This window comes from Cuculus canorus, chromosome 5 (assembly GCF_017976375.1).
Source record: "Cuculus canorus isolate bCucCan1 chromosome 5, bCucCan1.pri, whole genome shotgun sequence".
Lineage (NCBI taxonomy): Eukaryota > Metazoa > Chordata > Aves > Cuculiformes > Cuculidae > Cuculus > Cuculus canorus.
The window spans coordinates 622,164-647,225 of record NC_071405.1 but is presented as its reverse complement, the minus strand read 5'-3'; the positions used below and the strand labels follow the sequence as shown (position 1 = coordinate 647,225).

The window sequence follows — 25,062 nt, the reverse complement described above, 5'->3', positions numbered from 1 at the left end:
GAAAAGGATTTGTATGCTCATACTCATAGTGATTTATTCTTATGTGATGACAAACCCCATGAAAGTGCTGCCTCTGTGCAAGTATTTTTATCTATTGCATAGAGACCTCAGCTACATCTTGTTCTTGCCTTGTTCACGACAAGCTGTTTGCTGGTGGTCTCAAGTTTTAACTTGACAAATTCTCCTGAGCACTTAAGGGATCGTTAACTCATCTGTGGATGCAGCAATTGCCATGGCAGCAGGGCTCAAGTAGAGGTTACTGCCCTGCTCCCTGTTGGGACTCGGGGTGGTGGAATGAAGGGGTCCAGAGCAGTGGTGGCTGCCCCATCCCTGGAGGTGTTCAAACCCAGATTGGATGGAGCTTTGAGCATCCTTGATCCAGTGGGAGGTGTCCCTGCCCATGACAAGGAGTGGAACTGGGGCTTTAAGGTCCCTTCCAACCCAAGCCATCCTATGATTCCAGAGTCTCCCACCCTGCTCTTTGCTCTGCTTACACTGGGGAGAAGATCCGTGCATGTGCTGAGGCCAAATGTAGCAAAACCTTTGATTTTGCATGAAGGGTTTTTTTTATGATGTTCACCTTCTCTATGAGCCCTCACGTGCGCTGCCTCGCGCTGGCCACTCGCTCCACCTGGCTGGATGGACAGGCACCGGAGCTCTCGAGGACCCTGCAAAGCGTGGGGCTTCAGCCAGCACTGGAATCGCTATCGGGCAGCTCACCCTACCTGCGAGGATATTTAAATGATAACTGGGTAATTAAGATAAAGCGTTTTAAAAAAAGTGCCTTTTCTGGAAGGCATGACTTGTTTGAATAGAATTTCTGACAAATGGGAATAATTCTATGCAATAAGTAATTAAACTGTATGACTGATTATTTCTGGGAGCTGCTCTGTGGCAAATATTTTATACAAATTCTGAAAGGAAGGGAAATGCAGATAACAACAACACGGGGTTGTCTGATGGACTGCGGAGATCAGTTGTGGTTTGCTCACTGTGCAGAGCAGCTGGGATGGTCCTGGGTTGCTTTCTCTGAGACAAAACATGGCTTGGTTTTGCTTTCTTAATGTTCGTATTTGGAATGGAAATTTGGCTCGCTCTGATCTAAAATGTGAGCAATTTTTTAGTTATTTTTGAGTAGCTGGAAGAGAACAGTTCTGCTGTGGGATTTTCCCTCCCTCCCTGCCTTTTCCCAAGGAAGGGTTGGGAGATGCAGCAAGATTCTCGAAAAGGTTTTGGCTGATCTGAAGGTCACTTTTCACTGATTGAAGCTGCTTTCAAAACAGTTTAAAGTCATCTCTTTGCCTTAATTTTGTGCTTTAGCTATGAATGCTTAGTTTCTAATGGAAATTAGTTGCTAATTTACTTTAGTTAATAATTAGTATTTATGGATTAATAGTATTTAGATTCATAGTCCTTTCTTTATTTATGTCTTTCTGTTATTTAATTAGCTTCCAGTATTGAAAGGGTCTCGAAGAAAGCTGAGAGAAGCTCTTGATCGGGGAGTGCAGGGATAGGGCGAGGGGAATAGCTTTAAGCTGAAAGAGGGGAGATTTGAGATGAGATCTGAGGAAGAAATGTTTTGCTGTGAGGGTGGGGAGGCCCTGGCCCAGGGTGCCCAGAGCAGTGGTGGCTGCCCCATCCCTGGAGGGGTTCCAGGCCAGGTTGGATGGGGCTTGGAGCCCCTGATCCAGTGGGAGGTGTCCCTGCCCATGGCAGGGGGTGGAACTGCCTGGGCTTTGAAGTCCTTCCCAGCCCAAGCCATTCCATGATTCTATGTTCTTCTCAGCCCCTCATGGCCAGGTGCAGTCGTCTCTTCCCAGCTCCCATCTCATGTCTTTACCGCCCCTGGATGTGTCCTCCAGCCTGGCACCCACCCTGCGATGGCACAGCGGCACCAAGACCCTACATCAATATCCCAAGGCCACTAAGGGTTTAGCTGGCTGATCCCAGGTACGTTGCCTCCTATCACTTAAAAGAGTAAACCACGTGGAACTAGATGGTCGCTATAGTCTCTTCCAACCCAAACTGTGCTATGATTCTCTGATCTGGGGAAAAGCCACCTGCACTAACACATCCATGTGGTGTTCCTAGGGAACAAACTCAGTTTGGGAACAATATTGAGAGAAACTGTACTTTCCGTGGGAGCGTTATTCCAGTGTGAAGCTCGCAGCCAGCTCCTTTAATTGGCTGCGAGTGTCCGGCATTGCCAGATTCTTCAGAGGAATAATTTTCTGATGATGACTGTTTCTGTGCGGTGTATTAATCATTTACTATTCATTATTCCTGAACTGTGACTGACCACCTAAATTGAGTGCACTATTGCTGTTCTTCAGTTGGGTAATTGAAATGCTCTTTAAATCAGAGTAATTAGCAGTCTGACTTTTCAGCTGAATTATTATTTACCCTAAATTAATGGAAAATTCTGGGACTTGTGGGCTATTATCTCCATTATTTGGCAGTGATCTGAATTCTGTCAGCTGAGGAGTGCTATGAATTTGTGAATCATCTAGAACAAACCTGACAGCTTCTATTTGTAAAAATATTAACAATTCGGGGCGTTGATAATTCAGCCAACCCTAACGTTTTAGACTATTTTGGGCACCATTCATAACCAACAAGGCGTTTTAGTTACAGAAGCCGGGAGTTTGGTGTCAGCATGCTAATGCCATCTCCCCAAGATGGTGGAAGTAACTGATTTCCATCTTTTCCGAGCCTGTTTTAATCAGGAAGACAATAGCTGATCAGAAGAGCTGATGGGTATTCCACATGGGCTTCTTTGAATGTCTCCATAAATCTGCTTTGATAGTTTTTGCTCCTATTTTGTGTTCACACTGTGAATATTTTCCAGCAAAGGATTTAACCAGCCTTAGACTGTTAAACATCTTTACCGGAGAAGAGATCATTTAAATTCACAGTTACAAATATTCACAGTGCAGATGAGATTCCAGACCTTCAGCTACAAGGAGTGCACTGTAAGGCCCACAGGGGAAAGATATAGAAATGGAGATTATGGAATCATTTGGTTGGAAAAGTCCTTTGACATCATTGAGTCCAACCGTCCCTGTCCACTACCAAACCAGATCCCTGAGCACCTCATCTGCTCATCTTTCAAACCCCTCCAGGGATGGGGACTCCACCCCCTCCCTGGGCAGCCTCTGCCAGGGCTGAGAACCCTTTCCATGAAGAAATCTTTCCTGATGTCCAATCTGAAGCTGCCCTGACACAACTTGAGGCCGTTCCCTCTCATCCCATCCCTTGTTACTGGGGAGCAGAGCCCAGCACCCACCTCACCACAACCTCCTTTCAGGCAGTTGCAGACAGTGATGAGGTCTCCCCTCAGCCTCCTTTTCTCCAGGTTAAACATCCCCAGCTCCCTCTGCCACCCCTCATAACAGTGTTCTCCAGCCCCTTCCCCAGCCCCGTTCCCTTCTCTGGACGTGCTCCAGGACCTCAACGTCCTTCTTGGAGTGAGGGAGCCAGCACTGAACCCAGGATTTGAGGTGTGGCCTCACCAATGCTGAGTGCAGGGCCAGAATATCTTCCTTTTTGTTCCTAATTTCTATGCTGGTCCCGATTCGGCATATATTTTATAAACCACGTCCCTTTAAGCAGCCTACCTGCTTATCTCGTGGCCTTATCTCGTGCTGGAGGTGGCAGTGCCTCATCCCTGCAGAGAGCACCGGGTCTGCCAGAGCTCGGTTCTCCCAGTGAACCCAACAGCAGCCGGGGAGCAGAGCAGGAGGGGCCACAAACGCGGTTGGGTCGTGGGTGAGGTGAGCAGAGACAACCCTGGCTTTGCCGTGCGGTTCTCTCTGTGAGCACAGGCTCCGGGAAACCTGGGCTTGTTTCAATTCTGAGCTGAAACAGGGCATGTGACTTGGAGATTTTGTGGTTGTTGTGGTTGTTACTGTTAATACTATTAGGAATGGCCACGGGTTGCGCTGTGGGAGGCTCAGATTGGACATTGGGAACGATTTCTGTACTGACAGAGTGGTGAAGCCCTGGCAGAGGCTGCGCAGGGCAGGGGTGGGGTCTCCACCCCTGGAGGGGTTAGAAACTTGTGACCATGGCACTTCAGGGCACAGTTTAGCCGTCACGGTGCGATTGGGTTGATGGTTGGACTGGATGAGCTTAGAGGTGTTTTCCTGCCTTAATGATTTTGTCATCCTACTAATTATTTAGTTACGGAAGTCATAGAGCCGCCTATGAAGTTTGTTTTATGTTATGTGAAAGCCTGCTCTCCGCCTCTCACACTCCTGTTTTTAGTGCACAGCGCAGTAAGAAAGCGCTGTAAAGAGCGGCTCTTCCTATTTTACATTCAGAACATGAGGCTTTACAAAAGGAAATGTCTTGATGTAGCTGCTATTTTATTTTTAATGAAAACATTTCTCCCACTGAAAAAAAAGAGGTCACTGCACATTTCTCTGACTACAAATTATTGCGTATGCACAGAAGATGGAAAAACACCAAGGATGGAGTCAGGGCACTAAATTCCCCACTCAATAGCACCTTTATAACAAGCAAATAAGGTAAAACCAAGCTCCACACTGTGGGGTTTGGAGCACACAGAAATATCCTCCTCGGAGCAAATATCCTCCTCGGAGCAATGCCACTGCCTTGAGACTGTGAACCAAAAAGCACAGGAAGAGAAGTTTTCCTTTGAAAAAACTTTGTAAAAGAGTGAAAAAACCACTCATGGACAAAGTACTGAAGGCTCTGACAAACAAAATATCTTCCCCATAAGGGCTTGAGTGTGATGACTGAAAAAGGAGGTGTTTTCAGAGCAGTGAGAGAACATTTTTGCTCTCTCAGGAGCCCCTCAGGGGGTCCTTTGCTCCTCCATTGAATCACCGCCTTGCTGTGCTGCAGGTGGTTGAGCCTCTTCCCTTTCTGAAAGACTGAAAAATGGTGACTTTTAATTTTTTTCTGAATTATTTGTTTAAATTTCCTTATAACTGAAGGAAGAACCAGCTCTGTGTGCAGGGAAAATGTAACACAACTTACAAGCGTTAATTCTGAGTGTCTCCTAGAGCTTTGGTTCATGGGAGCGTGCACCGTGGGGTGAATGCACTGTATCTGCTAACGAGCGTATCCAGGCACGGAGGATAAAACGTCTGCAGAGCATGACCTCTTTTTGTGATAGGTTAGTATCTTCCATGTGTCTATTGGTGTTACTTTGCATGGAGCAAAGCTCTGGGTATTCTCTTAAGAAACAGCTGCCTCCGCTCCTGCCCATTCCTCACCGCTGAGATCACGAGGCTTTCTGGCTCCACACCAATGACTGGGAAGAAGCCCGCGAGCAGCGCTGCTGTACTCAGCTCCTGCGTCCCCTCCAGAGCATCGTGTCCCATTGGTCTTCCTCAGGCAGAGCTAAACAAGAAGGTGGTGCAGCCCACATGGTGGCAGTGGGATCTGATGGCCCTGGGCTTGGGGAGGGGAGCAGGACCAAGTACCGCGCCAGGAGGGATGCTGTCCTAGCAGCTGTGACCAAGAGGACTGTGGCACGCAACGGAGCACAACCCGTCCTGTGTGGACAGTGGTAGGAATGTACTGCCCGTGTGCCACTGTCCCTGGCTCTTCTCTCTCGCCTGAAGACGACGTCTGAGCAAATGTGGGACATCCAGTGCTTTACCTAGAACCCCCGCTGGGGCATTTTCCTGAACAGGATTATAAGCACTGTCTTAAACTGAATGTTCTATTTAGGTTCCTGGCATGGCAGATGGATGGGTAGAAAGACTTCTAGCAAGGCCCATGAATCTCCTGATTCCTGAGCTATTCATCAGCCTCAAATTGCACATCTAATGCTGTTTCTAAGCCAAGGAGACACTCGCCTGTGTTTGTTGCGGCGGTTGTGTTCCCTATAACCGGTCCGGAGCTCCTACGCCCATCTGTGACTCTTGGCAGTGAAGTGGTGAGCTGGACAGGGGATGGCCAGAGGGAGAGGATTCTTGCCTGGCAGTCAATGGGATGCAGGAGGTCTGCCCAAGGGGCAGATCCACTCCAGGCTCATGCCCTGCACTCTCAGCCCTGCTTCTGGGGCTGTCGAAATCTTCCCTTGATGGCAGATCTGCTGGAGTTCACCACCAATGGGATCGCTCGTGTTAAATGAAAGGTTGTCCTTGTGCCTTTTTCATAGAAATGAGGATCAGGATGGGAGCTTCAAGGTGCAGCTTCATTGCTGAGATGTGTTCCTGACAGCACACCCAGCTGGTCCTCAGGAATGGAAATCAGCAGGTTTGGGTTTCTGAGCTGGTAGAACTGCAAGTCAGGTCTCTCTGTGGCTTGTCAGTAGAGATGGAGTGGCTTCCACGGTGAATAACCTTTCTATTAGTACATTATCTGTCTCAAAATAGTAAAACAACCCTGATTGGCTGTGACTGCTGCATTTCTTTGATGTTACTAGAATATTTTCAGTAAATATATTTGATATTGCCAGATAATATTGGGGGGAAAAACATACCACAGCTTTCTGTTGTAAAGATCTTAATGCTAAGAAAACCTTCTGCCTGTGTTTGTATAAATGGGCTGTCCTTGAGCGGTGTTTCATAGAATCATTGAATAGTTTGGGTTGAAAGGTAACTTAAACCCCACTCAGCCCCACTCCCCTGCCATGGGCAGGGACACCTCCCACTGGATCAGGGGCTCCAAGCCCCATCCAACCTGGCCTGGAACCCCTCCAGGGATGGGGCAGCCACCACTGCTCTGGGCAACCTGGGCCAGGACGTCCCCATGCTCTTCTCATCTGAATCTTCCCCCTTCCAATATAAAGCCGTTCCCCCTCATCCTATTCCTGCACTCCCTGATCAAGAGCTCTTCTTGGATTTCCTGGAGCCCCTTTCAGCGCTGGAAGCTGCTCTAAGGTCTCCCCACAGCCTTCTCTTCTCCAGGCTGAACAGCCCCAACTCAGCCTGGCCTCATAGCAGAGCTGCTCCAGCCCTTGGATCACCTCTGTGGCCTCCAGAAAGGTTCCAGAACCGTTCCAACAGTTCCATCTCCTTTTTATGGTGGGGATTCCAGCACTGGACACAGGACTCCAGGCAGGGTCTCACCAGAGCAGAGGGGCAGAACCCCCTCCCTCACCCTGCTGGTCCCACTGCTTTGGATGCAGCCCAGGACACGGTGTTTCTTGATGAAGTTTGCGTTTAGGACATCATTGTGTGATTTGGTGCGATTCATCGCTTTGGTCTCGCTTTGGGTGCTCGAGCCCTTTCAGACAGCGACCAAAGGCACAGCTGCTGTTGGCCCGAGCAGACCAGACACGGTGAACTGGGCTCACTGGGAGAGGAGCCAGGAAAGAGCAGCGCCCGTGGTGCTGCTGAACAGATGGGCTGTTCCGCACCAGCCTGAGCTCCCTCAGGACACGTGGCACTGCTCCAGGCTGGTCCCAGTGTGGAGGAGATAAATTGAACATTAAAAACAGATAAATCTTGGACATTGTGTACTTAACAAACAAATCACAAATCAGATTTTAATTCACGTGGCTCCCGTCAGTGTAAGAACTCTGCCCACTGGCAGCTGGACCATATCAAAAGAGAACACCGTTCAGCTCCAGCGATCAACAATTCGGGCACAGCGAGATTCACAATTCAGATGTTTGAAAGCATCGAGTTAACAGCATCGTTTTAAATATATCCTGTGCCATCTGCATGCAGAACATGCGTGAGGGGCGTGTGGGGCAGAGTATAAATTTAAAGTACTGCGTCATCCTACCAGACTCTTTTCTTGGTCAGAATTAATCTACATTAAGAGATAAAGAACGAGGCCTTGTGCCCTGTAAAGAAGAAAATCTGATTTCACTTTTTTGGGGTGAAATGTTTGTCATTTTACATTTTCTATTTCAGACATAATGAAGGATTTTACGTGGCTGTCCCTGCTGCTGTCCTACTCAGGGTGTGACGGCGGAGGCACAAGGCGTCCTGACTCAGCTGCTCCTTGGCAAGAGTGCCGTTAGTCTTGTCGTGCTTTTCTCTGGGTCACGCGTGCACTAAAAATACCCCCTTATGGAGCCAAATTTCCTGACATATCTCCTGTATTTGTGCAGAGCATCGCCTGCTCTCCTCTGAAATCCCTGTGTGTCCAAGGCAGCCGCTGTGTGGTGTCCGACCCGAGTACTCGGTGCCCTGAGCAGACCATGGGGATGCTGGGAGTGGAGCCACTTTGTAAACAGTGTTTTTATGTTCTCGTTTCAACACCAATGTCCATCCAGCCTTTTCCTTCTCTGCTGCCACTGCCAAGCCTTTCCTCCAGGCTTTTGCTGGAATTCGGTTTTGTTATTGGCTCTGAAGAGCTGCTCCTCCTTTTCGGGTCCCACCAGTAGAGTGGGATGCCTTGTTGTAGGACAACTGTTGGAGCTTCAGCCTTTCCTCTGCTGTCTCTGGGTTGCCCACACACCGACGGGTCCCCAGTCCCCCAATTCCCTGTTTCTGCAGTCTGGAGAGCATTTCCTTCAGGGGAAAAATGAGAAAAATCCAGGCAGGACTTCTTTAATATTGGAAAGCTGTCTACTTCAATTAACAAGTTTAAGCTGAAAGAGGGGAGATTTAGATGAGATTTTAGGAAGAAATATTTTCCTGTGAGAGTGGCTGCTAGTAATACCATAATTGAATTCATAAATAAGAATTATTTAAGGCTTCATGCTACCTTGGGCCTTTCTTCTCCTGCTTTTGAAACCACAGAAAAATCGTGGAATGATTTGGGTTGGAAGGGATCTTAAAGATCATCCCGCAACCCCACCATGGGCATGGAAACAAAAATAAAAAGCCAAAATAAAGGTGGAAGGAAACCCAAGGAGTGACCATTCTCCCCTGCTGTCCCAAAATGTCCTCGGCTGCACCCACACCATCCTGGGAGACAGAAACCTGCTGGAACGTGGCCTCAAAGCCTTCCAGCAATGGGGATCTTACAAACTCTGTCCACATCACCAGTAGAGTTCTACAATGTCTGATTGACATCTGCCTTGTGGTAACGGAGCGCCTCACTTCCTCCGCTATGAGACCCAGCATCACAAACCCCCTTTCTCTTTGCATCAGGATTTTACCTATTTACAGACTGTTATGACGTTCCCTTCAATCTTTTCTTTTGGTTGAACAGTCCTAATTCTTTCCATCCTTCCTCATCGATGCTGACTCTTAGAGCTCTGATGACTCTTGTTGCTCCTCCTGGCTCTTTGCAGCTGGCAGCCTGATGCCCAGACCAGCAGTGGAGCCCAGTAACCCTGAGAGACCATCACCGCTGCTGGGGAGGCTCCTCTTTGCCCCTCTCCTTGAAATATAAATTAAGCCTAATATTTTCATAGAATCCCTACGTTGGAAAGGACCCACTGGATCATCGAGTCCAACCTTTCCTAACACTCCCTTAAACCATGTCCCTCAGCACCTCATCCACCCGTCCCTTAAACACCTCCAGGGAAAGGGACTCAACCACCTCCCTGGGCAGCCTGGTTTTTTCAGCTGATAGTTTCCCCTGGAGGAAAACAGTGCTAAAACCAAAGGTGTGTTCAGTGGTTTTGTGTTCAGTAACCCAGCTGGTTATCGCTTGGACACATTTACACTTCATTTTATACTTGTTGACATCGATCTCCTTTGACATCTACTGCCCATAGCCATCATCTATAGCCATAACACAGTTCCTTTGCCACTCATTTTTTTTCATTATCTTCACCTTTTTGCATTCTACTAATGATGAGAAATTGTGAGGGGAAATATTCTCTGTGTACAAAGTGGCTTATTTTGAAAAAGGTGAAATAGGAAAGCTGGGAAAGTGCAGTGCCCCTCCTTGTGCTGTGCTAAATAAAGTCCCTGTGAGCTCTTAAAGGAGCACTTTGAGCACAGATCCTGCCGGCACGAGGGCATCAATAGGTTAGGAGGTCACTTGTGCAGATGGTGGAGCATCCTTCCAGTGAAATACATTGTGCTGTGCCAAAACAAAGGTGACTCGAAGCCTACAAGGGACCAGACCCTGACCTTTCATTTTGCTGTAGTGATTCCCCTTCTGCTGCACACCCGGATCCAGACAGAGCCCCAGAAATAAAGTACACTGATTTTTTTCAATTACGATTCATATTGTTGGCTTAATGGATATGAAATAGGGCCTTATTAATAGATAAGGATATTAATAACTCCTTTTGGTTAATTGAAAAGGTAATATTAATGAAAATAGAGCACTTCAAAATGTCTGTCCCATAGGGACGTTTAGGCATTAGCTTCCGTCCCTGGGAGGGAGTGTTTGCTGTCGGGTATTCTTTCTCCTCAGTTTTACACTGAACTGGGTTTCTTTTAATTCATTTTATGAGACAGTGTTAATGTGCTCCTTCCTCTCTGGGACCCGGCTGACGCGGGACTCTGTTTCCCCGTGAGCTGTCAGTTAAAGCACACAGCATCCTCTCCCACCAGTCAGTGTTTGGGGGGCTCTGGGGTGTGTTAGGGGTTGTCACGGCAGCATTTACACAGCTCAGCTAAATCAGGTAGGTCGCCATCACCTGGCTGTGATGTCATCGTTGTCACAGCTAAACCAGGACAAAACAGCTCTGAACCAAACAAGCATGGACAAATCTTAACCCCCAGCGCTGCCAGATCACTACAAAGCCCGAGGTGTTTTGTTACAGTGGTGAAAATTGTATTTACTGGGCTGTACCTTTGGCTTCTGGGCAAGGAAAAGGCACCTTTCTCACATACTCTTCTCCTCTGACACTGAAGCTGTGGCTGCTGAGGTCACAGTCGCAGAGAGGTCTCTTGGTGAGGGAGGGAAGCCGAGTTCTGCGCACGACTCTCCTGATGGTGAGATCTTTCCTTCCCATCTGCCTCCAGAGGGGCTACGGGAGGCGATGTCCTCAGGCAACACTGGGGGACCTTCTTGACATGGCCAGGGAGTTGGTGTAGTGAGACACAGCGACGGCAGGAGGGCATGAAAGGAGAGGGTTTAGAGGGATTGGGTGGATTTATCTTCAAGGAAGAGGGACTCTGAAAAGGTGCAAAATGAGAGCTGGGTGCTCACTCTAAAGGAGTGGATGAAAAGCAGAGCTCTTTAACACCTGACAAGCCTGACTTGCAGAGGAACCTTCTGCCTGAATTGTGTTTTAGGAACAAGCTGGGCTGTTGGAAACCGGAGTGATGGAGAAGTGGAACAGATGGGAACACAACGTTTCCCTGCCCGTGTGCTCACTTCTTGTTTCTGTCGGCATAAAGACAAACACTGATGTGTTCTTCTGCAGAAAGCTGGCGGTGGATTTAGCCTAGATTGTTGATATTGTAAATTAATGACAAACGATTAAAATTAGAAAGCAAAGATGATAACGCTTGGAAAATAATACTGAGAAGTGGAACTGCAAAATGATATAAGCAAATTATAATCATCAGATAAGGAAAATAAATATAATGGGATAACGATCTTACCAGTGGTGAAGCCTAGCCTAGCATCGCTTATTGGAGGTATTTGAAAAGGAATGAGCCAGAACATAAAATAGTGGATAAGAATTTGAGTTGATGGTAGATGAGGATTGTTATGCGGAGGTATTATGTACCAGACTTCAGAAGCAGCAATGTTTTAGTGAAAATATAGATGTAAATAGGAGCTGATTCAGTGGGCAGGTGTGTGTGGGCAGGGAGCCAATTTTGTCCAAACTGGACTAAAACGTAAAACCAGTTCCTATGTACTGGACAGGCAGACAAACTTGTTTCAAAGCATTAAAATGAGGAACAGCAAATCCAGTCCTCTGGTCCTGAAGGCCTTCCTACTGTATAATCGCTGTCTTTAGCTGATCTGTCCCTCTTGGAAATGAGACTTTCCTGCCCTCCCATGACAAGAAGGTATCACATCTTCCTGTTGCTGCCTTGCAAACCTGCTTCCAGCCCAGGTTTCCCCATAGAAACACGGAGCACATCAGGGATAAACCGTGCTCGTGCTGCTGTACAGTGAAAGATCACCTGAGGTGTAACTTGAGAACAATCATTCGGATTACAAAGCTTGGTGTGTTTGGGCTGAATTTACCTTCATGCGGTAATTCCCAAGCAATACATTAAGGAGTAAGAAATTCTTAAAACCTCAAGTGTTAGGTTTCAAATTAATTGGCTTCAGTGGACCAAAGCAGTGCAAAAAAGGGTAAAGAGGTAAACTGCAACATAAACAGTAACATTTTCTTGTGAGTTTTCTCAACCAATGATAGAACTACTGAGAAAAAGATAAGCATCGTATATTTTCACTTAAGAAATGGACCAGTGGAAATGTATCTCTCCATTGTGCTCATGTTCCTGGGGCCAGGAGACATCTCGTAAGTGACAAATCAAAGAGAAGAAGTATTTCCATGGCCACTGCTGGGAAAGAACAGTCATCCAAAAGCTGAAAATGAAATTTCACAATAAAAAGAATTCAGAGAGGTAAATAAGTACCAGGATCGATCCAGTGCTCCATGCATTAAGTACTGAGATCAGATCACGACCACGCAGTACCTGCTATGTCTGAAAGACAGTTCAGGGTGACGATGGCTTCGCGTGTGCCCGTGCTGTGGGGTGTGAGATGTGGAGCCTCAGTCGGCGCTTTCAGAGGCGTCCGCGCTGCTCAGTGCCCCAAACCCGGGCGGAGCGATGGGGCGGCTACATGGCAGTAGCCTGGGCAGGCCAGGGGGAAACATTCTGGTTCTACAAAAGGAGACACAAACAGACGTGAGTCTGAGGTTCCTGTAAAGGAAGCTTTGTGTAAGTTACAACAGTTTTTTTTAAAAGGGATTTAATTATATTCTACATTTTACTTCTTCCATAGAATACCTCTCCTGTACAACCTCATTAAGGTTTGATACATGCTGCATTTTGACAGCTAATATATTGTCCTTATCCAGAGAGCTGCTCCTGAATGAATTTCCGCATTGTGTCTCCAGGCTTCAGAGGCAACAAATACCCACGTTAACGTCGCATGAGCTCCTCAGCTCTGCTTGCCTGCGTGTATGTTGAGTGATGATGCTGTCCTCTAAACTGCCACACAGGCCTGAAACACTCTCCAAGATCACATACACAGGCAGAACAGGCTGTGAACGTACACGGAACAGCAGCACGGCACCACGTGCCATGCTTCGCGTAGCCTGAGGTGCAGCCGACTGCCTGTGTTACCGACAGATCGATGGCAGAGTGTCATGGGGAAATGACAGGGGAGAGGGTTTGTATTTGTCATAGAATCACCGAATGGTTTGGGTTGGAAGGGACCTCCAAGCCCATCCCGTCCCACCCCCTGCCATGGGCAGGGACACCTCCCATTGGATCAGGGGCTCCAAGCCCCATCCAACCTGGCCTGGAACCCCTCCAGGGATGGGGCAGAACCACTGCTCTGGGCACCCTGGGCCAGGGCCTCCCCACCCTCACAGCAAAACAGTTCTCCCTAAGATCTCATCTCAATCTCCCCTCTTTCAGCTGAAAACTGTTCCCTCTCATCCTATTCCTGCCCTCCGCAGCTTTCCTGGAGCCCCTTTCAGCACTGGAAGCTGCTCTAAGGTCTCCCCAGAGCCTTCTCTTCTCCAGGCTGAACAACCCCAACTCTCTCAGCCTGTCCTCATAGCAGAGGGGCTCCAGCCCTTGGATCACCTCTGTCGCCTGCTCTGGACTGGTTCCAACAGTTCCATCTGCTTCTTATGGTGGGGATTCCAGAACTGGACATAGGACTGCAGGTGGGGTCTTGTGAGAGCGGCACTGGCCTAATTGTCACACAGATATCAGCTTAAAACATGCCTTGTTCTGATGGAAGCAGAGTTAGGGCAGTAATGCCTCTCTGGCCAATTTGTTAACTCTAAAGCAGATGCAAAAGAAGAAGAAAAAGCCTCTATTATGGAAGTGCCATGTTATAAGCCACAGCATTGTCCTGCTTCCGTCAGGAGCACTGAATGTCATGAGTTCTTCCACCATCCGTAATGTCTTGATAATGGCTCTTGTTAGAAGTACGGCTCCGTTCCAGTGGAAAAAGGAGCCAGCGCCATGTCAAGGTCCGTTTGCTTTGCAGAACGCTCAGCTCAATGCATTCTGCTCAAAGTCAGGGAAACACTGTCATTATACTGAGAACGTCTTTGTAGGATGCAGAGAAGAACTGCAGTGAGACAGGACTTTAGAGAAGGGAGGGAGGAAAAAAGCATCCAAGAGGAATTTAAAAATGAGTTCTACAATTTACAACCTTCCAAAACAATAAGGGACCTGTTCTGCCACCGCTTGTCTAATCTATGCCCCGTGTGTTCTCATAAACCACAGGGCTGGAGGACTCTGCATGTTCTTCTTGTATTGTTAAGATAGAAATGGGTTTTGCTCTTCCAGAGATTCCCTGGGATTGCAGGGGAAAGCGGGAGGTGATGGTGTGGCAAGGGTTGTGGGGCCAGCTTGGCCAAATGACTCACAGCAGGGGACACCTCCCAGGTCAAGGGGGAAAGCTGGACTGTGCCCACGCTAACACTGAGCCCCTCCGTCCATGTCCGTGTGCTCACAGCTCCCATGGCCCCTTCAGAGCCACACGGCTTTCACAAGAAATGCCATTGGTGTGGAAGAGGACTTTAATGGGCTGTAGATGGATGGTTTTCTCCACAGCTGGTCGTGGCTCCTTTTTGTCGATGTTCTGCCCTAGGAGGCCATATGCTCTTCCTGTCTGTGGTTCTGGGGTGGCTCTCCAGCCCCTCCCCACTCCAGTCCTGCAGCTTTAATTGACGCGAGACAGAGCTGCTTTCTCTGCAGCCCGGGATGCCGCTCACCTCAGCCCGTGGCACGCATCCTTTCAGTGCTGTGGGATATGGATGCTGAGCCTTCCTGTCCATTTGGCACCTGGGCTGGAGCACGCAGCCCTGCTTGGCACTGGTGACACCCAAAGTTGGGCTTTGCCTTCATGAGAAATTGAGTTCTGTTTTGAAAAACGTTGGATCAAATGAAAGCATCATTTCCATGGCAGCATAATAATATCCATGTTAGCTTAGAACAAGGCACACCTCCCTCTGTGTTGTCTCTTAAAGGGCAGCCAAACACACAGGTCTAGGAAAGAGCAATAATAGAGTACGCGTATTTGACTGAGTGGAGTTGCTTCCCAAAACATGCTGTGAACCAGAAGATCAACTGTAACGTCCTGGCAATGCTGATGTATGGAATTTCCTACGTGACACATGCTCCAGCTTGTCCCAGCTGGAGGCAGCAGGCCATCTGGGCTCCAAAACAAGGGAAGCTCTAGCTTGAAACTACAAGTCTTTTGAGATTGTCTAAAACCTCTAATTCCTGCTATACCACAGGGAAAACTGTTCATAAAGATTTTTTTCTGTGTATTTCTCGCCCTTTGGGCTCCGGGTTCCTTGCCAGACAACCTGGGTCCATCAGCATAGTGCCACTGTTCTGGAAATGTGCATCACAAAAGCACTATTGACTCCAATATTCTGCAAAAGACTTGATTTGGTCTTTTTCTGCAGAACCCTTGCCATCGTGTCCATCCTGGCTATAGGTACCTGAGCAGTGAGCATGCGGAAGCAGGAGCACCACCCGTGTAAGCCTTCAGTGCTGCCTCTGACTCCAGGACAGACGAGATGACCTCGGCCACCAGTACCATCCTCAGGTTCTCCAACCTTTCCTAAGTCCTAAGTGGCCGTTGGACTATCCCTGCTCCTATAAGGTCACCCATGGGGTTTCTTTTGCCACATCTCATCACATTTCCAGGATCTAAGTCTTTCCTGGGGAAAAAGATGTGAGTTTTGTCATATTCCCCAAGTGAGACAACCAGATGGTGTGAGCACAGCGGGAAAGTCCTGGACAGTCTGGGTTATTAATTTCTAGGGGAAAGGAAAAGGTTAATTTAAAGGCATGGGGAAAAATAAAAAAAATAAAAAAGAAGAAGAAAAGTCTCATCCTCAAGCTGAAAAAAGAAAGTGAACGGGAAGAATTTTGGCATTTATGACTCTTGTTGTCATAGAAACTGAACTTGATATTTCCATAGAGCAATCCGTAGCGGTAACAAATACTGTACTTTATAGCAGAGATGAATTAAGATCAACTTAAGATTTCCAATACATTGTCAAGCAGATCAAATACTGGTTTATTTTGTATTGCCGAGTTGTTATCAGAGCCCTTAAAAACCATTGCTGATATATTTAAATGAAAACTGCCGGGTATTCGTGGGCCATTATTAGAATTCAGAGTGGCTGTTGGAGAGGGATTGCAATAGCCTAGCGAAAGTTCTCACATTTCCATCAGAAAAGAGCGTGTCCCGTGGGACTCATCTCTTGTTTGTCACACATGACCTCCTCTGGCACCTCAGCAATGGCCTGCATGGAAAACAGCTCTGAAGGCCTCCTGGGCAGCTGCTGAGACTGAAATGCAAAGGGGACGCAGTTCTCTGGACATCACAGCTCAGGACCTGCGGGCTTCTTAAATGCCTTATGAATTGGGCAGCTGATAGGACAAACATGGCTTGGGTTCCTCTCAGTCTAGTTAGCTTTGTAGGCTTATATTGGTTCCACATCCAGGATCTGTGGATTTCAGCTGGTTTAGCATAACCCAGTGTGGCCACCATCAGCCCAAACCCACCAGCTTACCAAACCGTGTCCCCAAGTGCCATGGCCACACGCTTTTTGAACCCCTCAGGGATAGAGACTCCACCGCTGCCCTGGGCAGCCTCTGCCAGGGCTTCACTGCTCTGTCAGGAAAGGAATGTTTCCTAATATCCCATCTAAACCTCCCCTGGTGCAACTTGAGGCCGTTTCATCTCATCCTATCACTTGGCACTGCAGGACGTTTTTGAACATGGTTCTGCTTCAAGGTGAGAACCTCTTTAAAAACAACATCTGGTTTAAAAGTGGGAGTGATGGATGACTTACCACAACTCTTTGTGCGTTATTCCTCATTATTTTAATTTACAAGCAACTGGCCAAATTTACTGGCCAAACTATTCTTAACAAGGATTTATTTAGTTTCATTTTCTACCTGGATACTTTTTGCCCTTTCTTATGTAAGCTGCAGAATCCGCTGTCAAAGTTAGGTTCCGTTTGTTGATAAAAGTTGAAAATTGTGATTAAGACATCCCTTTACCTTCTCTGTGGTAGGTAAAAGAGCGCCTCCCTGGACAGTCTTTAATGTCAGCTCTATTTTTCTTTCCCTTTTTGTTGTTGCAGATTCTCAGAACCTCCTCCCATCACATCTTTTAAAACGATCATGGCAGACCTGGGCATATCATTTTAGTACTGCACATATTCGTGCAAGACAGCGGGAAAGGGACAGGCCTTACAGCTGCACGATACCTTTGGGGTTCTGCAGTTGGTGCTGCCCAGCCTGGCCCATGCCCCTGGCCGGCACTGTCTGCTTCGCTGGCTGCTGAATCACTGATTCACTGCGTCTGCATCTCCAGGAAAGGATTTTCCCCCTATGCTGCCTTTGGTGCTTCCTCTCCTCACTGCTGCAGCAGCTCAGCTCGCTGTTGTGGGTGAGGGAGGATGCAGAAGCGGCAGTAGGACATGGCAGTGATCTCCTCTGTGCCAGTGGGTGAGGGGTCTGACGAAGCCGCACACCCTGACCTCCGGAGGAGGTGGGTATGGGCAGTGCGACCACCCCCTGCCTGGCAGAGGGGCTTCTGGGTTGCAGTAGGGTGGGAATGGGCTGTAGTCTGACTAAATGGGGTGATGGAGCCTCTGCTCTTCATGCCTGCATTTGAGCACCTGAATTACAACTGCCGACAGTTACCTGCTCTCTAGGCTCTCTTATTTGGCTTATGTATTAAAAGATTAGAAAGAAAGTGTATAGGGGATATGATGAAAGGAAGAAGACCGCTACAGGGAATGTGAAGTGACACAGGGATGTTCTTTGGGCACTAGAGAGGTCACATAAAAGCATTAGGGAAGACAATGCACTGTTCTAGGCAAGATTATCCCTAACTTACACCCCTGAGGATGCTTTCCCTTCCTCTCTCCCATTTAGGAATGCAAACAAATGCAGTGAACAAGCTGAAAGCCTGGGCCACAAGTCCAGCAAATTGTTGCCACTTCCACTGGGCATTTAACAGCCGGGACATGCACCTTCGGAAGCATCTAGTTCACTTATTTTTATTTTGGACTTGGTGATCTCAAAGGTATTTTCCAACCTATGGTTTATGACTCTGACTCAGTGGGGCTTTTGCAGCTCTTTTTTTTTTGTAGGTTCCATGTATCATAGAATCATGGAAACATAGAATAGTTTGGGTTGGAAGGGACCTTAAAGCTCATCCAGTTCCAACCTCCTGCCATGGGCAGGGACATCCCACTGGCTCAGGCTGCCCGAGGCCCATCCAACCTGGCCTGGAACCCCTCCAGGGATGGGGCAGCCACCACTGCTCTGGGCACCCTGGGCCAGGGCCTCCTCACCCTCATAGTGAAGAAATTCATCCTAATGTCCAGTCTAAATCTGCCCCTCTCCAGTTTGTACCCATTCCCCCTGGTCCTGTCCCCACAAGCCTTTATGAACAGCCCCTCTCCAGCTTTCCTGGAGCCCCTTCAGGCACTGGAAGGTCACTATGAGATCTCCTGGGATCCTTCTCTTCTCCAGGCTGAACAACCCCAACTCTCTCAGCCTGTCCTCGTAGAGAAGGTGCTCCAGCTTTCCTTTTGGTAGATGAGAAGAAACCTCAGTATTCTTATTTATCCTTAATGCACTTTAAGAAAAGTGTGAGACTTTCCAGAATTTTATCAGAAATCGTTGAAGGCAGGTGATAATCAGATCCACCTTTTGTGGAAAGCCAGGGCTGTGCTCCCTCCTGGCTCAGGATGAGGTCAGGAAATCACTTTGAGAGTGAAAATAAACAGATGAGAGGGTAAAGACTGCAGAGGGTATTACGGTGCCTGTGAAATATTCTGTATATTCAGCATTCTGGAGCTTGAAAGGGTTTTCTTAGAGGGGTAAAATGCGTTACGTGATCAGCCACCACACTGCTCTCCTGCCTGTGCAGCTCCATCGATTGCCGTGTTGCCGCTAAGAGCCCCACGGCAGCGCACAGCACTGGGTTATAGTGCATGGAAAACACACGGATTCACACTGCTGCTCACTCTGTGGCTTTGGGAGGCGGCAGACCTCAGGTTCCTCCTCTCTCCTTACCGCGTGCACGTATCCTGCCCACTTACACCACCCAGCTACACATCTTCTAGGGAAATTACTCATACATTTTTCATGTAATCTGAACCGTGGAAAGAAAGGCTTGCAGCTGAAATGCCGCTGTATCTCCATGTCTGGGTTTAGAGAGCGCATTTCCCAGCAAATCCAGAGGCGATCGCTAGTGTCATGTCTGATTTCCTTCCTGGAGATGGGAGACGGACAAAGATTTACTAGAAGTATTCTTTCCCATGTCAGGAGAACAGATACACATTAGTGAGTTGACAGGAAAGATGAATCCTCCTGTGCCCCTGCTGCTGTCCACTCTGCAATCTTCCTTTGTAATTAATTAGCTGTCAGATCCGCTGAAACTCAAATAACGGATTGCTGGGATTCAAGGCAAATTGGCCCTGAAATTAAGACCCAAGTTTGAGCTGCTCTTCTTCCTCACCTTGCAGCTCTCATTATTGATTTTGGGTAATTTCCTGCTTAGGCAAAACAAGAATAAAGTAGAAGCAGCGCAGCAGCTTTTTTAGAGTGTTTCAGGTGTGCCATGACTTCAGAGCTCCGGTGCTTGTGGCTGCACGCTCTCCTCACTGCCGAGTACATTAACTGACCTGAAATATTTACTGCTCAGCTGTTCCTGAGCTTCAGACTGGAAACAAGGACCTGGAGAGCGTGTTTGTCCCTAGAAGAATTTTGGCTTAAGTAGAATTGGAATGACGTCACTGAATTAAAAAACTACACAACTGCACAGCTTACCTCAAATTCGAAGACATTATTAAGGCTGAAGATACTTATGGGGGGGGGAAAAAAAATAAAAGCTCAGATTCACATGTATTGTTGCAGCAATTGCCGTAATCACCTCTATGACACAACAAACTGATTGATTTGGGGGCAGCCCTGAGGAGAAGGACTTGGGGTGCTGGTTGATGAGAAGCTGGACATGAGCCGTCAGAGTGTGCTCCCAGCCCAGAAACCAACCGTGTCCTGGGCTGCATCCAGAGCGGCGTGGCCAGCAGGGAGGGAGGGGGTTCCGCCCCTCTGATGAGACCCCACCTGGAGCCCTGTGTCCAGTTCTTGAGTCCCCAAAATAAGAAGGAGATGGAATGGGTCCAGAGGAGGCCACGAAGATTATCGAAGGGCTGGAGCACCTCTGCTCTGAGGACAGGCTGAGAGAGTTGGGGTTGTTCAGCCTGGAGAAGATAAGGATCCATGGAGACCTTAAAACAGCTTCCAGTGCTGAAAGGGGCTCCAGGAAAGCTGGGGAGGAGCTCTGGATCAGGGAGTGCAGGGACAGGACAAGAGAAACGGTTTTAAGGGAGATTGAGATGAGATCTTAGGGAGAAATGTTTTGCTGTGAGGGTGGGGAGGCCCTGGCCCAGGGTGCCCAGAGCAGTGGGGGCTGCCCCATCCCTGGAGGGGTTCCAGGCCAGGTTGGATGGGGCTTGGAGCCCCTGATCCAGTGGGAGGTGTCCCTGCCCATGGCAGGGGGTGGGACTGGATGGGCTTTGAGGTCCCTTCCAACCCAAAACAAACCATGATTAAATTTGTATTTATTTAATTAATCTTGTCAGTCTTTTGATAACTCTCTTAAAACTTCAATTAGATTTTAAGGAAGCACAAGCAATGTTGGGTCCAAGATTTAGTTTTCCTGTCAGGCATATGCTATTGAAGTTAAATATGACTGACGATGCTTTGGGGAGAAATGGGACCCTGATCCCCTCCTGATTTGTTGTGGGGACTCAGCACAGCCCCCTTTGCACCCTTCAACTGCTCCAGGCTGCTACAATGCCTCCACGCTTCTTCTGGCCCACTAATAGGCTGCTACTGGAAACATTTCGTAGACAAAGGTGACATAAAACACAGTATTCTTCTTAGCTAATAGGACATGCAGTGATGGGGAACGAAGTGCCCAGAGCTCATAGAGGAAGCCTGGCTGAAGCAGTGATGGATTTTCTGATCCAGGACTGAATCGATTGGCTTCAGTGTTCCTGCAATGATGTGGAGACGTGCGTGCTATCCAGAAGATTTCTGATGTAACACACACTAAATTCGTTATACTTCATGGGCATTGCTTTTGTGGAATGGCAAAAGAACGCAGACAAAAAGACGTGGGCAAAATATGGTACATCGCCTATTGTTGTGGTTTGTAAAGGGTAACAGGAGACCCTCGTGCAGCTCCTGGCAAAGCTGTGTTTTCAGAGCCCGTAGTTTAGTTGGGACACATGAACGTGTCAGAAACAATTGCTGTGTCGGCGTGCCGTGATGAGTTATCACTCATTCATAAAAGCTTTCTCTCAGGCACATTTATACGGGAAACACCTTTCTCAGGAAAAGAGAGTTACTGCTATGCTAATACTGCACAGTGCTTTGCATTTTCATTTTGTGAGGAACTCAACTTACGTCATAAAACATTCTGTCTCCCGACAGCGTATTCTTGCATTAAAGAACAGAAAGCCATGAGGAGCACAGGATTACCATTTGCTGTCACAGGATAACTTTGATTATCCCCTGTTCAGCTGGCTGAGTCCATCTGTCTCACCAGACACAATTGCTGATGGGATGTGCCCGCCAGTCTGGGAGAATGCTAGGAGTCTGGGATCACAAATCATGGAATCACAGAATGGTTTGGGATGAAAAGGACCCTAAAGCCCATCCAGTCCCACCCCTGCCATGGGCAGGGACACCTCCCACTGGATCAGGGGCTCCAAGCCCCATCCAACCTGGCCTGGAACCCCTCCAGGTTCCACCACTGCTCTGGGCACCCTGGGCCAGGGCCTCCCCACCCTCACAGCAAAACATTTCTTCCTAAGATCTCATCTCAATCTCCCCTCTTTCAGCTCAAACCCCTTCCCCCATCCTGTCCCTGCACTCCCTGATCCAGAGCCCCTCCCCAGCTTTCCTGGAGCCCCTTTCAGCACTGGAAGCTGCTCTAAGGTCTCCCCACAGCCTTCTCTTCTCCAGGCACAACACCTCAACTCTCTCAGCCTGTCCTCATAGCAGATCATCTCCAAGACCTCCTCTGCACTCTCTAAGAAATCCATGCCCGTGTGCTGAGGGCTCCAGAGGGACTCCAGGATGCTGCCCTGTGCCCTGGCTGACCAGAGGAGCCCTTCCCGCAGCCCCACAAGCCCAGGGGCACTGGCACAAGACACGCGATTCAATGCCCCAGACAGCAGAACGGGGCGGTACGAGGGTGAGCTGTAGAGTGAGCAAGGGGATGACAACCAGAGCATCACTGTCACTGCGAGCAAGGGGAGATGGCTGGAAGAGGCTCGCTGCTCATGCTGCCGGCCTGGAGAGAGCTTGCATGATTCCTTCTTCCTCCTGACATTATTCAGGCTAAGAAAAGATGCTGCAACCTGTCCAGACTCTTGAATCCATTAACGGAAGATAACGAGACATCGGTTTCTGACCAGCTCAGAAGCATTCATGTTTCAAAGAAGTACATGTTAACCGACGTGACAAACTAACTGTGGCACTGTAGGACTGGAGAAGATGCCATTTCATGAATAAATGAAATATGTGAGAGATGCTTCCTTAAAAACCAGGATAAAAATAGAATCAGAGATTTAAATTGTGAGGCATGAAACTCACAGGCTCCAGAGATGTGTCCTGGCGAAGAGAAGAGTTTGAGGGTTTGCTCAGGATCATTTGCACATGCATCCCTGGAAGTCAGAGAATTAATTCACATGGTGGGGGGAAGAAACCTGAATTAACTGAGTGGGAAATAACCAGTGGTGCTGGCTGTGTCCTTAGCATCTGCATGGAGGGGTATTTCAGGTATATCTTTGCCTTAGGAGACATCCCTGAGGGCATTTATAAATGACAATGGTCTGTATCAACTGTTTCTGTTATTTAAGGAAAATACAAATAAAGGAATAAAAGTTATTGTCTATGTGTTTTTCTTGTCTCATGTTTAAATTTCACCAGGGGTTACAAATACAAGGCTTTTCCCAGAGAGAGACCCGACTCCCTCAGCTCCTGTTTGAGCCATGAGCTCAGTTCTCCATGCAGAACCTCCGGGCAGCTCTCAGTCTCTGGAGGAGGGGGACCAGCAAGGGCTGGACCCACATGGCCCCACTGTCCCTGATGGATGCTGGTGTCCGCTGGCCTTTCCCATAAGGAAGGTGTTCATGATGTCCTCAGGAGCCTGCTCTGGTGCTCAGCTGTCCCTGCTCTTGGTAAGAGGTTGGTGCCAGCTGGCTGCCATCTCCGTGCTATGCCAGAGCCCATGGACCAGGAGACCAGAGCTGCTTCTCCATTTCCACAGCACAGTGCACTCTGCCAGCACCCCTCCTGCCGCCTTCTCTTTTCCAACGACAACAGCCATACACAGAATCATGGAATGGTTTGGGTTGGAAGGGACCCCAAAGCCCATCCCGTCCCACCCCTGTCATGGGCAGGGACACCTCCCACTGGCTCAGGGGCTCCAAGCCCCATCCAACCTGGCCTGGAACCCCTCCAGGGATGGGGCAGCCCCCACTGCTCTGGGCACCCTGGGCCAGGGCCTCCCCACCCTCACAGCAAAACATTTCTTCCCAAGATCTTGTTTCAGTCTTCCCTCTTTCACACCTTCCATCCTATCACCACAGTTTGTGTTTCTGGGATCGCTGATTTTCCTTATTGCCTCTTCTCAAATCCTAATGGGCTTAAAAATACAGAGGTGCCAGTAAGTCAAGTAAATGTCACAAGCGAAGTACTGAGAACATCAGGAAATGTATTCCAGGAATTGATCCATGTCCCAGACGAACCCTCATACGAGCTCTGAATCTGCAGTAGGTGTGTGTGAGGGCACACAAACTGCATCAGTGAGCGAACTCAGCCTAACAAAAACAGTAACTTTTTTCTTTTCAATTCAGGTCATTTTATGGGTCTACAAATCTCGGCACTGACAATGTGTCAGTGGCACAGCAACAGGCGCACAGAGATGAACTAGGGAGAAGGAAGAGGGCTGTAAATAAGCTCTGCCAAGGAAGAAAATATTTGTAAAAGCAGTCTCTGAAAGAGGTAACCAACCTCTTCCAACAACCAATTCTGGATATGTATTATTTTGTAAATTAAAGATGTCACTGCTTAACAGAGTCATTCACTTCTTGCAGGCTCAAACTGAAGCGTTTCCGCATGGAGACAAAGCAAATCCCACACTGCATCATCATCCCTGCCTTTGCTAGGACGTAAATCCCTCTCTGCCTTCTGAACAACACGTTCCAGTGGTCGGGAAATGGTAAGGCCCTTCTAAAAAAGGGTAATTTTCACCAAGATCTGTTTTAGAATCATAAAATCATGGCATGGTTTGGGCTGGAAGGGACCTCAAAGCCCATCCAGTCCCACCCCTGCCATGGGCAGGAACACCTCCCACTGGATCAGGGGCTCCAAGCCCCATCCAACCTGGCCTGGAACCCCTCCAGGGATGGGGCAGCCCCCACTGCTCTGAGCACCCTGTTTTCTGGAGATTAAGTTTGTACCTGTAATAAATTAGTTTATTGCCCAAAGTTTCCCGTTCCCTGAGCACATTTTGATTTTCAGATATTTGCATGGCCACGGCCGAACTGTTCTCTTTACCATACGTAACACATTTACAGCTCGCAGTTTCATACTTTAATAAAGATATCAGGCTCACAGTCCCCAGTAACTTCTGCTTGCGTTCCCCCACCCTTCTTTAAAATGTATCATAAAAGGAAATAGCATTGAAATTAAAACAATGCAGAAATTACAAGCCCCTCTATAAATATATTCTGCATTTCTATGGTTATTACCTCATTTTACACTTCAGACTTATCTTTGGGAGACAGGAAGCCAAATCCTGAAATGGTTTAATTAGGCCGAAAATCTTATTTAATAAAGTTCTGCTGGAGAAATATAAGCAAGCGTTATTAAATTCCACAAGCGCCAGACAAACGAGGCCAATGGTGAGTTTTAGTCAGCAAGTTGCTTTCATGTGTAAGAACATAATGGACAGATCATGGGATCATGGAATGGATCATGGAAGGCACCTCAAAGCCCATCCAGT

At 48.1% G+C, this 25,062-nt stretch overlaps 1 long non-coding RNA gene across 6 annotated transcripts in view; it reads left to right on the top strand.

Moving 5' to 3' along the window:
* The window catches only part of LOC128852330 (uncharacterized), a 224,749-nt gene extending 200,510 nt beyond the window's left edge, over positions 1-24,239 (top strand). For 2 of the 6 annotated variants that reach the window (XR_008450094.1, XR_008450092.1), the window contains one exon: positions 17,105-17,686. This is a non-coding gene — a long non-coding RNA (uncharacterized LOC128852330). Of the gene's footprint in view, positions 1-1,786; positions 1,945-7,841; positions 11,943-17,104; positions 17,687-22,390; positions 22,890-24,151 lie in introns of those variants that run through there. The other 4 variants (XR_008450097.1, XR_008450096.1, XR_008450093.1 and 1 more) reach the window with 4 other exon arrangements.
* The last annotated feature ends 823 nt before the right edge of the window (positions 24,240-25,062 follow it).